General features: G+C 44.2%; 1 long non-coding RNA gene across 1 annotated transcript; it reads right to left on the bottom strand.

The window, feature by feature from the left end:
- Positions 1 to 9,366: 9,366 nt before the first annotated feature.
- Positions 9,367 to 9,949, bottom strand: LOC117658121 (uncharacterized). The gene is made up of 2 exons (XR_015730300.1): positions 9,879 to 9,949; positions 9,367 to 9,733 (listed from the first exon to the last, which is right to left on the bottom strand). It is a non-coding gene; the product is annotated as an uncharacterized LOC117658121 (long non-coding RNA).
- Positions 9,950 to 11,056: the final 1,107 nt, after the last annotated feature.

Genomic DNA, 11,056 nt, shown 5'->3' with positions numbered 1-11,056 from the left:
AGAAATAGATGCTTTGAGAATTGAGGATAAGAGACTCAAATTGGGGGGTTTGATTTCATAAGAAAAACAACAGCAGCATCTGCTGGTTTTCTACATCTCTCCAGCTTTGTTCAAGAACCTTCGTTGTATCCGTCTCCTAGTTCATTCTTCTCCACATCCTTCCCTTCCCAGAAACACACAAACACACACCCAAATACACAAATGGAAAACTGTGCATCAAGGGAGGAATGATATTCATATAAAGTTATGAAGTATAGGAGATGAGCAGGACGAAACTGAGGGTGGGGTTAAATGCATCATCAGTTTGGAAACTTTACATTCCTTCAAGAAACCTAAGACCAGCTTCCTCATGAATTCTCTTGACTCTTATCTAGTTCCACTTTGGCTTGACCATTAGTAGATCAGATTTTTGTGTATAGATAGCATGAAATAAACTTTTGGTGCTTTGAACTCAGCTCTTGTTCCTGGTTTCTTGCACACGACACGGAGAACAGAACACATGTAAAAAAAGATGTGGAGACTCTGGAAAGAGTACAGAGAAGAGCAACAAAGATGATTAGGGGAGGATTGGAGGATAAAACATATGAAGAACGGTTGCAAGAACTGGGTATGTCTAGTCATGAAAAGAAGGACTAGGGGAGACATGATAGCAGCGTTCCAAAATCTCAGGGGTTGCTCCAAAGAAGAGGGAGTCAAGCTATTCTCCAAAGCACCTGAAGGCAGGACAAGAAGCAATGGGTGGAAACTAATCAAGGAGAGAAGCAACCTAGAACTATGGAGAAACTTCCTGACAGTGAGAACAATTAATCAGTGGAACAACCTGCCTCCAGAGGTTGTGGATGCTCCAACACTGGAAGTTTTTAAGTAGATGTTGGATAACTATTTGTCTGAAGTGAAGTAGAGTTTCCTGCCTAAGCAGGGGGTTGGACTAGAAGACCTCCAAGGTCCCTTCCAACTCTGTTACTCTCTTCTCTTCTCTTCTCTTCTCTTCTCTTCTCTTCTCTTCTCTTCTCTTCTCTTCTCTTCTCTTCTATTCTATTCTATTCTATTCTATTCTATTCTATTCTATTCTATTCTACATAAGAGTGACAGTAATAGACTCACCGGCAGGGACAAACAATCAGACCACAGGTGTAGAGTTCAAACTAGCTACTTTATTGTTGTATGCCTATTTCATAGGAATCTCCCTAGACTGGCAGTTTTTGCCTAGGAAAAGTCTAGATAAAGCTGTTTTTTTGTATTTTGTGATAAAGACCGTAACCCTAACCCTAACCCTTTGAAAAGGTGGCTCCTAAATACAGTAGAATTAGGAAAAATAATAAAATGCAGATAGTTATCGGCTTACAGACATTCATTTAGTGACCGTTTAAAGTTACCAGAGCACTGAAAAAAGTGACTTACGACTGTCACGCTTCATGACCATGGGAGCATTCCCATGGTCATATGATCAAAATTTGACCGCCGAGCATCTGACATGTATTATTGACAGTTGCAGTGGGACTTTCTGACAAGCAAACTCCACGGGGATTCCAGATTCACTTAACAACTATGTTACTAACTTAACTGCAGTGATTCACTTAACAACTTTAGCAAGAAAGGGCACAAAAATACGGGCAAAGTGTCAGCACTAGAGTAAATTTGAGACGACCTCGAAACCTGACACAAAGCTCATTTAATGACTATCTTGCTTAACAAGGGAAATTTTGGTCCCAGTTCAGGGGTGAAATGCTCCCGGTTCGGACCAAATTGCCCGATCCGGTAGCGATGGAGGCGGGTGGTTCGGAGAACCAGTAGCAAAAATCCCTCCCCACCCCCATGCCCAGCTGAGTTTCTACAACCTCTTCGGCCGAAAAAATGCTTTTAAAAGTTTTTTAAAAAGCCTCTGATGATTGCGTATCTCAGCTGGGATCGTCAGCGGCTTTTAAAAGCATTTTTTCTACAACCTCTGAAGAGGTTAAAAAAGCCTCTGCCGATCAGGCAACTCAGCTTGGATCGTCAGAGGCATTTAAAAGAAAAAAAGCCTCTGCCGATCAGGCAATTCAGCTGGAATTGCCAGAGCCTTTTGAAAGCATTTTTTTACAACCTCTTCTGAGGTTGTAGAAAAAATGGTTTTAAAAGTTAAAAAAAAAAATTGGCCACGCCCACCCAGTCACATTACCCACCACCAAGCCACGCCCACAGAACCGGTAGTAACAAATTTTATATTTCACCACTGTCCCAGTTGTATTGAAAGTATACATGTTTCGGGAACAATGTTCAATGCTTTGTATGTTCACCACTTCACCTGCAGATGCCTGATGGGGTGTGATGAGCGAAAGGTTTTTGTCTCAGTTCCCCATAAAGATCAATCACTGTGTGCCCAGTAAGTTTGTAGTCCCATGTGCTACAATAATAAACAGCATCGTCTTCCACTTGAACTCCATTGATCACGAGATTCCAGAGGTTCTGGGAGCCATCAGGGGAAACGCTGAATCTCTCTGGGACTCCTTCTCCCCTACCTTGATCAGTGCTGGTATAATAGTGGTACAGAAACCGTGGGACGCCACCTGGTTTCTGTTGGTACCACCTGGCTCTCTCGCTGTTAATGGTGTAGCCACTGTTCATTTGGCAAGGGATGTTAAACGTTAATCCCGGAGATGCAGACATGGAGGCTGGTTGAGTTAACGTCAGCTGGGACTCCGAACCTGCAAGCAAATGAAAATGAGGAACTATGTTAGCGTGTCTTCTGGATGGATCTTGGTGGAACAGACAAGCATCTTCTCCCTCCCTTGAAAACCTTCAACCAATGGTCTGGACTCACCTGAGAAGAACCATCCCAGGAATAGAACAGAGTAGGCCCACAACATTGTCAGAGGGATGTGCATTCTGTTGGGTTCTCCTGTCTCTCTTTCCTTCCAAATGCCTTATATTGAATCTCATGGAGGCAAATTCTCCACTTGTTATGCAAATACCATCAGCTGAATGATATTCGGTTCTCCGTTGCGCCCTTGTGATGTCACAGGAGGACTCTGGGAGGACTTCGATTTAAGTTCCAGGATACTTATAATTGCTTGGATACCAAAGAAAGGAAATATTGCACAACAAAGGAGAAAGAAAGGAAAGAGGAGGAGAGGGATAGTGGGAGGGAGAAGAATGGAAGAAAGGGGAAGGAGGGGAAGAAAGGATAGGTGACAAGAGCAGGAGAGAAGGCGAGAAAGGGGGAAAAGAGAGGAGGAGTGGGGGAGAGGAAGGCGAAGTAGGGGAGGAGAGGAGAGGAGGAGGAAGGAAGTAGAAGAGGAGAGGAAGAAGAGAGGGGAAAGAAGGAAGAAGAAGGAGGTTTGTTGTGAAAAGAGGGAAAAACCCCAAATCTCACTCCTGGCTGCCCCTGCCTGCCACACCCCTCCCAGGAATCCCCACGCAGCCCGTTTTGGATGCACGTAAATGCAGGGAGGGCAAAATTGGCCTATTGGAAGTTTGGAAAGGCCAGAAACAGGGCCATTTCTGGCCTCCAGAGGGCCCCTGGAGCCTGGGGAGGCTGTTTTCGCCCACCCGGAGGCTCAAGGAAAACCTCCGGAGCCCAGGGAGGACAAAAACACCTCCTCCCCCCGCCGTGGTGCAGGAGGCCGACCAGGTCACGCCCACAATGGCCACGCCCACCTAGCAACCGGACAGAGAACCCCTTGCTAAAATTTTTGAAGCCCACTCCTGAGTGTGGGCCATTTCTGGAATGCCTGAACTTCTTGATTCTTTAAAATGGCCTAAGACATTCACCTACAGTCTCTTTCATTACTGTCTTCCTTGGAGTAAGAATACCCCAAACTTCTGAACTTGGTTCAATTCCCTGCTGTGAGGTTTTTATCTCATTTCCCCATCCTAATGAACAGCTGTGCAACTTGCTGCCTCCCCAAACAACGCAATAATAAGTCGCATCGTCTTCCAGCTGGCTTTCCCTGATGATCAGAGACATGGTGTTTGCTGACTTTGAACCAGAGAAGCGGGCAGGCGTGCCACTGGCCCTGGAACCTGTGGCATACATTACGAGCCGTGGAACTTCTTCTGACTTCTGCTGGATCCACAGAGGGTAATTGTTATCTGTGATGGTTCCAGCACTGTAGCTACACGACAAAACGACTGTTTCTCCTGGAGCTACCAACTCTGGATCTTTCAGGTTCTTCAGCTGCTGGACGCTGAGATCTGAAAGAGATTATGAAAGTGGGGGGGGGGAAAGAATGGAAGTAGATCACAGAGGAAAATACTGAATGATTCTATGCTTGACACCAGAGCAGGTCATTCGAGGTCTGTAAGGTTCATCCCTCCCTTGGAGTAATGAAAAATCTCTCACTGAAGGAGGAAAGGATGGCGACGAGGAGAAGGACCCAAGCCATGATGGAAAGACAAGCTAATCTTCTGGAAGGACAGGAATCACTAACTGGCCTTCTCCAAGACCCACTTAAACCCCTCTGCAAATACTTCATGCAAATCAATTGCTTTTTTAAGTCCAGGCTGTGGGTGAGGAGATGCGTAAAATGAGCAAATGGCTTTTTGCTGCCCCCTTTTGGATGGAGGTGGAGATGGATTATTTATAATACCTATTGCAATACCACTTACACTTACATAACACTCCATAGCGCTTTGCAGTAATCTCAGCATATTATCCCCAACAATCTGGGTCCTCATTTTACCAACCACGGAAGGATGGAAGGCTGACTCAACGTTGAGTCGGTCAGGATCGGACTCCTGACTGCGGGCAGAGTTTGCCTGCAATATTGCATTCTAACCACTGTGCCACCACACTGCCTCACTGATGACCACAAAATTAGGATAACCTGTGCCATGACTTTATTGCACAAAGTACATACCATGTTTCTCCAAAAATAAGACCCTGTCTTATATTTTTTTGAACCCTGAAATAAGCGCTTGGCCTTATTGCCATGCACTCAAAAGCCCAATTGGGGCTTTTTATCCCCCTTATTATCAGGGGATGTCTTAGTTTGGGGGAAACAGAGTAATTATATAATTAGGTGGCAAGACATACCAGTAGTTATACAAGTACATTTTGAATCATTTATGTGAGGATGTCACAAGAGGATGTCAAGAAGAAGAAGAAGATAAGAGGATGTCAAGAGGGAAAGGACACATGGTCCTTTCCCTCTTGAGAATGCTAGTGTGTGTGTGCATAAAATGCACAACAGAATAACAGAGATGGAAGGGACCTTTGAGGTCTTCTAGTCCAGCCCTCTGCTCAAGCATGAGACCCGATAGCATGCTGGACCAATAGCTGGCCAACCTCTTCTTGAAAACCTTGAGTGATGGTGCACCCTCAACCTCCAGAGACAAGCAGTTCCTCTGATTAATTGCTCTCACTAATATGAAAAGAATTAACTTGGTTAGCGAATTAATTAACCACGCAGTAAGAACAGTATGAATGCCTATGTTTCTATCTGTGTTTGTATGGTTCTTTTTGTACATGTGTGTGCATGTATATATGGACAGGGTGTCTTAGAACAAAGGAGTCCCAGAATAATTAGCTAGCCTGCTGAATATTCTTCAGAGATGAGTTCTCATTCCTTTTTTTTCCTTTGGCACATGATTGTGGACAGGATCCAGCCGCAGGCCACCAGAATACCATGTCCTAATAGCACTTAGACTTATATACCGCTTCACAGTGCTTTACAACACTCTCTAAGCAGTTTTACAGAGTCAGCCCATTGCTTCCAATAATCTGGGTCCTCATTTTACCCACCTCAAAAGGATGGAAGGTTGAGCCACTTTTGAGCCAGTCAGGATCGAACTGCTGACAGTGGGCAAGAGTCAGCCTGCAATACTGCATTCTAACCACTGGGCTACCACAGTTCCTAATTCTGCACCAGCTAAATATCCAATTGCTTCTTACTTTTTTACTTTGTCCTATGCTTTGTTGACATGGGTTGTGTAAGGGAGTGTTCTGTTCAAATTTTGGGGCAGCATCATCAAATCGTGGCAATGGACGCTGAACAATCTCAGGCCCTTCAAGAGACTTGAACTTATTCAAAGCACCTAAAGCATTGGTGGTGTGACTTCGCTCAATAATTAGCAAGGAACGGTTGTAGAAACGGAAGTGATATATTTGGGCAAGTAAACCCAGTGCTTTGCAATGGGAGTTCCAAATTCCAAGAGAAATAGATATAGAGAAATTGAGAATTGATAAATAGAAGAAATAGCAAAAACAGCAAAAATAGCAAAACTATCTGCATGTTTTGGGAATTGAGTTCAGTGCTTTTTATTCCATCAAGCGGGCTTGGCCTGATCTCTTCCCTTTTTAAATACGTAAATTTTAATCTGTTTTTAAATTATTGGGGTATTTTAATTTGTCTGGGCCAAATAATTTAAATTGATTTTTGTCAGGGCATTTATTAATCCCATGTTTGGCTCTGGGACTAATTACCCTGGTTTAGAGGAGGAGATGAATCGAGGCTTATCCTTGTTTGCAATATTCCGAAAAGAAACGCGAAGGAAGGTTTCTAATAAAACTCATTTATTTGTTTTAAAGAAAATAAAACACCTCACTAACTAAGAAAAGTTAATTGCTACATTTTTGAAAATAATTCTTGCCGGCTATGTGAGCCGGACCTCTGGCAAGAGAACAAAGGAAAGAGTGAGTGAAGAGCAAGTGAAGGAATGTGGGTGGATGCGGAAACACGTAGCTTACTTATAAGAAGTTGGCAAAGCTACGGAGAGTCTGACAGTCCAGAAATAATGAGCTCAGCTGGTAAATAAAATAACGCAGTGACAATTTTATCGGGTTTTTAAATTTTGTGTATTTATGTATTTTATTGTTGGCTGTTCACCGCCCTGAGTCCTTCGGGAGTAGGGCGGTATACAAATCAAATAAACTAAACTAAACTAAACTAAACTTTGCAATTGGGGCTCCGAACTGCAAGAGAAGTAGCAGAAATAGCAAAACTATTTCAAATAGCAAAACTCAAGGAGACTTGAAATTATTCAAAGCACCTAAAGCATTGATGGTGTGACTTCGCTCAATAATTAGCAACGAACGGTTGTAGAAACGGAACTGTGATGCATTTTGGCACTTAAGCCCAGTGCTTTGCAAAGGGGGTTCCGAATTGCAAGAGAAATAGCAGAAATAGCAAAACTATCTGCCTATGTTTGGGGAATTGAGTTCAGTGCTTTGTATCTTCACCACTTCACCTGCAGATGCCTGACGGGGTGTGACGAGCAAAAGGTTTTTGTCTCAGTTCCCCATAAAGATCAATCACTGTGCACCCGGTAAGTTTGTAGTCCCATGAGGCACAATAATAAACAGCATCGTCTTCCACCTGAACTCCATTGATCACGAGATTCCAGAGGTTCTGGGAGCCATCAGGGGAAACGCTGAATCTCTCTGGGACTCCTTCTCCCCTGCCTTGATCAGTGCTGGTATAATAGTGGTACAGAAACCGTGGGACGCCTCCTGGTTTCTGCTGGAGCCACCTGGCTCTCTCACTATTAATGGTGTAGCCACTGTTCATTTGACAAGGGATGTTAAACGTTAATCCTGGAGATGCAGACATGGAGGCTGGTTGAGTTAATATCATCTGGGACGCCGAACCTGCAAGCAAATAAAAATGAGGAACTATGTTAGCGTGTCTTCTGGATGGATCTTGATGGAACAGACAAGCATCTTCTCCCTCCCTTGAAAACCTTCAACCAATGGTCTGGACTCACCTGAGAAGAACCATCCCAGGAATAGAACAGAGTAGGCCCACAACATTGTCAGAGGGATGTGCATTCTGTTGGGTACTCCTGCCTCTCTTTCCTTCCAAATGCCTTATATTGAAATCCATGGAGGCAAATTCTCCACTTTTTAATGCAAATATCATCAGCTGAATGATATTCGGTTCTCTGCTGCACCCTTGTGACATCACAGGAGGACTCTGGGAAGACTTAGATTTAAGTTCCAGGCTACCTAAACTGATCCACCACCACAATTCTGGGGTGATTCTTTATTGAAATAAAATAAAACTTTGTCCTAAAGTTACATTAACGGACATTGCAACCCTGGAAGCACCTTTGTCCCAGGTTTCCTTCATCACACAAAAAGGATCCCTTCTGAGATGTTGGCCATTCCCACATTCCTTCTGCAGACTCTGCACAATTGACTCTGATCTGACTATTCCCTGGCTCTTCTCTCTATTTCCCAGCATCATGTTCACATAACATTACACAATATGACTGCCTGAACAGACTACAGAGTGATAAGGACCTAGTGGACTTCCTTTGCGTTAGGTTGACCATTGTGAGAATAGACTGCTGGACAAATGAGGTCAAGGGTCCAATCCAATAGTCCCATCAAGTCATTTTTTGTATGTGTGGTCATGATCTCACATTTTTTGTAAGGTGTGGCCATGAGCTAGCGAGCTGGATGTCAACCGAGTGTCGAAACTGAATTCTCCCAACAGTCATCATCTTCATTTAATGACCCCATAATCCCTTTTGCGGGGTGAATCCTGGGCAACTGAATGGAGCTAGCAGAGTGTTTTAATGGCCGGATCCCCTCCCTGTCGCCAATGAGGAATTTTGTTCAGCGGATATATTCTCATTATCCCGAGAGAGAGAAATATCAGCCTCTACCTAGGATTGAACTCACAGCCTCCTGATTGTGAGGTGAGAGCTCCACCTCGAGGCCATTGCACCACTCCTGAATTCTCCCACCTGTAAAGAGTGCATTTTAAGGAAACTTCCATCTCAGGAAGACTTGGGGTATATTTTAATATGTAGAAGATTTTTTGCAAGGCCCTCCTGATCAACAAAGTATTTCCTTTTTTCATTCCAAAATTTCCATATTTTTATTCTAAAACAAGGCAACTGCAGGCCATATATTCTTTAAGACCTTCTCAAACACTTTAACTTCTTGATTCTTTAACATTGTTTTGCTGTGTGGTCTAAAAATATTCGCCTATGGTCTCATTCATTACGGTCTTCCTTGTAGTAAAAACAGGGGTTTGCAGGGGTTAGGAAGAACCTCTAGCTAAGATTCTGTGCAGTTCTGAGAACCCCCAAATCCCACTCCTGGCTGGCCCCATCCACCTCACCCCACCCCTCCCAGGAGTCCTCACACAGCCCGTTTTGGATGCAGGTAAGTGCAGGACACGTATGGATGCAAGGGGAGGATAAAAAACAGGTTTACCGGAAGTTCAGGAACTCCAGAGGGCCTCCGGAGCCTGGGGAGGCCGTTTTCACCCTCCTGGAGGCTCAAGGAAAGCCTCTAGAACCTGGGGAGGGCAAAAAAGCCCCTCCTCCATGGTGCAGGAGGCTGACTAAGCCACGGCCACCCAGCAACCAGGCAGAGAACCCCTTGCTAAAGTTTTTGAAGCCCACTCCTGAGTAAGAATACTCCAAACTTCTGAACCTGGTTCAATTCCCTGCTGTGAGGGTTTTATCTCAGTTCCCCGTCCTAATGAACAGCTGTGCGACCCGTTGCCTCCCCAAACAACACAATAATAAGTCGCATCGTCTTCCAGCTGGCTTTCAGTGATGATCAGGGACATGGTGTTTGCTGACTTTGAACCAGAGAAGCGGGCAGGAGTGCCACTGGCCCTGGTGCCGGTGGCATACATTACGAGCCGTGGAACTTCTTCTGACTTCTGCTGGATCCACAAAGGGGCATTGTCGTTTGTGATGCTACCAGCATTGTAGCTACACGACAAAACGACTGTTTCTCCTGGAGCTACCAACTCTGGATCTTTCAGGTTCTTCAGCTGCTGGACACTGAGATCTGAAAGAGATTATGAAAGGGGGGGGGAAGAATGGAAGTAGACCACAGAGGAAAATAAGAAACGATTCTATGCTTGACACCAGAGTAGGTCATTCGAGGTCTGTAAGGTTCATCCCTCCCTTGGAGTAATGAAAAAATCTCTCACTGAAGGAGGAGAGGATGGTGAAGAGCAGAAGGACCCAAGCCATGATGGAAAGACAAGCTAATCTTCTGGGAGGACAGGAATCACTAACTGGCCTTCTCCAAGACCCACTTAAACCCTTCTGCAAATACTTCATGCAAATCAATTGCTTTTTTAAGTCCAGGCTGTGGGTGAGGAGGTGCATAAAATGAGCAAATGGATTTTTTGCTGCCCTCTTTTGGGTGGAGGTGGAGATGGATGGATCTTTATAATAACAAGAGCAATAGCACTTAGAGTAGACTTATATACTGCACTAACTAGCACTTAAATTTATATACTGCTTTATAGTGCTTTTCCACCCACTCTAAGCAGTTTACAGAATCAGCATATTATCCCCAACAATCTGGGTCCACATTTTACCGACCTCGGAAGGATGGAAGGCTGAGTCAACCTTGAGCTGGTCAGGATCGAACTCCTGGCAGTGGGCAGAGTTTGCCTGCAATGCTGCATTCTAACCACTGTGCCACAAGAGCTTTTCCTATCAACTCCAATGTCCTCAAAATTAGGATATGTTTATGTTTATGTTTGTTTTATTAAATTTGTATACCGCCCTACTCCCGAAGAACTCAGGGCGGTGAACAGGCACAGGATAAAATACAGAAGTACAAAAGTTAGAAACAATTTAAAACAGGATAGCCTGTGCCATGATTTTATTGAACATACTTATATAATTAGGTGGCATGACATAGTTATGCAAGTAGATAATTTGAATCAGGAGCAATTTCCTGACACTTGGAACAATGAATCAGTGGAACGACTTGCCTCCAGAAGTTGTGAATGCTCCAACATTGGACGTTTTTAAGAAGAGATTGGACAGCCATTTGTCTGAAGTGCTGTAGGGTTTCCTGCCTAAGCAGGGGGTTGGACTAGAAGACTAGGTGGCTCAGTGGCTAAGACACTGAGCTTGTCGATCAGAAAGCTCAGCAGTGTGGCGGTTCGAATCCCTAGTACAGGCCTCCTGCGTGAGCAGGGGGTTGGACTAGATGACCTCCAAGGTCCCTTCCAACTCTGTTAATCTGTTATTCTGTTAAACATGGCACGGTGTCTCTGCTTTGGTTTCAGGACAATTTATATTCTCTCCCACATTACATAGTACTCAAAACAATACTCAGACAATCTACCCAGGATGGAGGAAAAAATAG

The sequence above is a fragment of the Pantherophis guttatus genome, chromosome 17 (genome assembly GCF_059756535.1).
Source record: "Pantherophis guttatus breed Tessera chromosome 17, ASM5975653v1, whole genome shotgun sequence".
Taxonomy (NCBI): domain Eukaryota; kingdom Metazoa; phylum Chordata; class Lepidosauria; order Squamata; family Colubridae; genus Pantherophis; species Pantherophis guttatus.
This window is presented reverse-complemented; position numbering and strand designations above follow the sequence as displayed.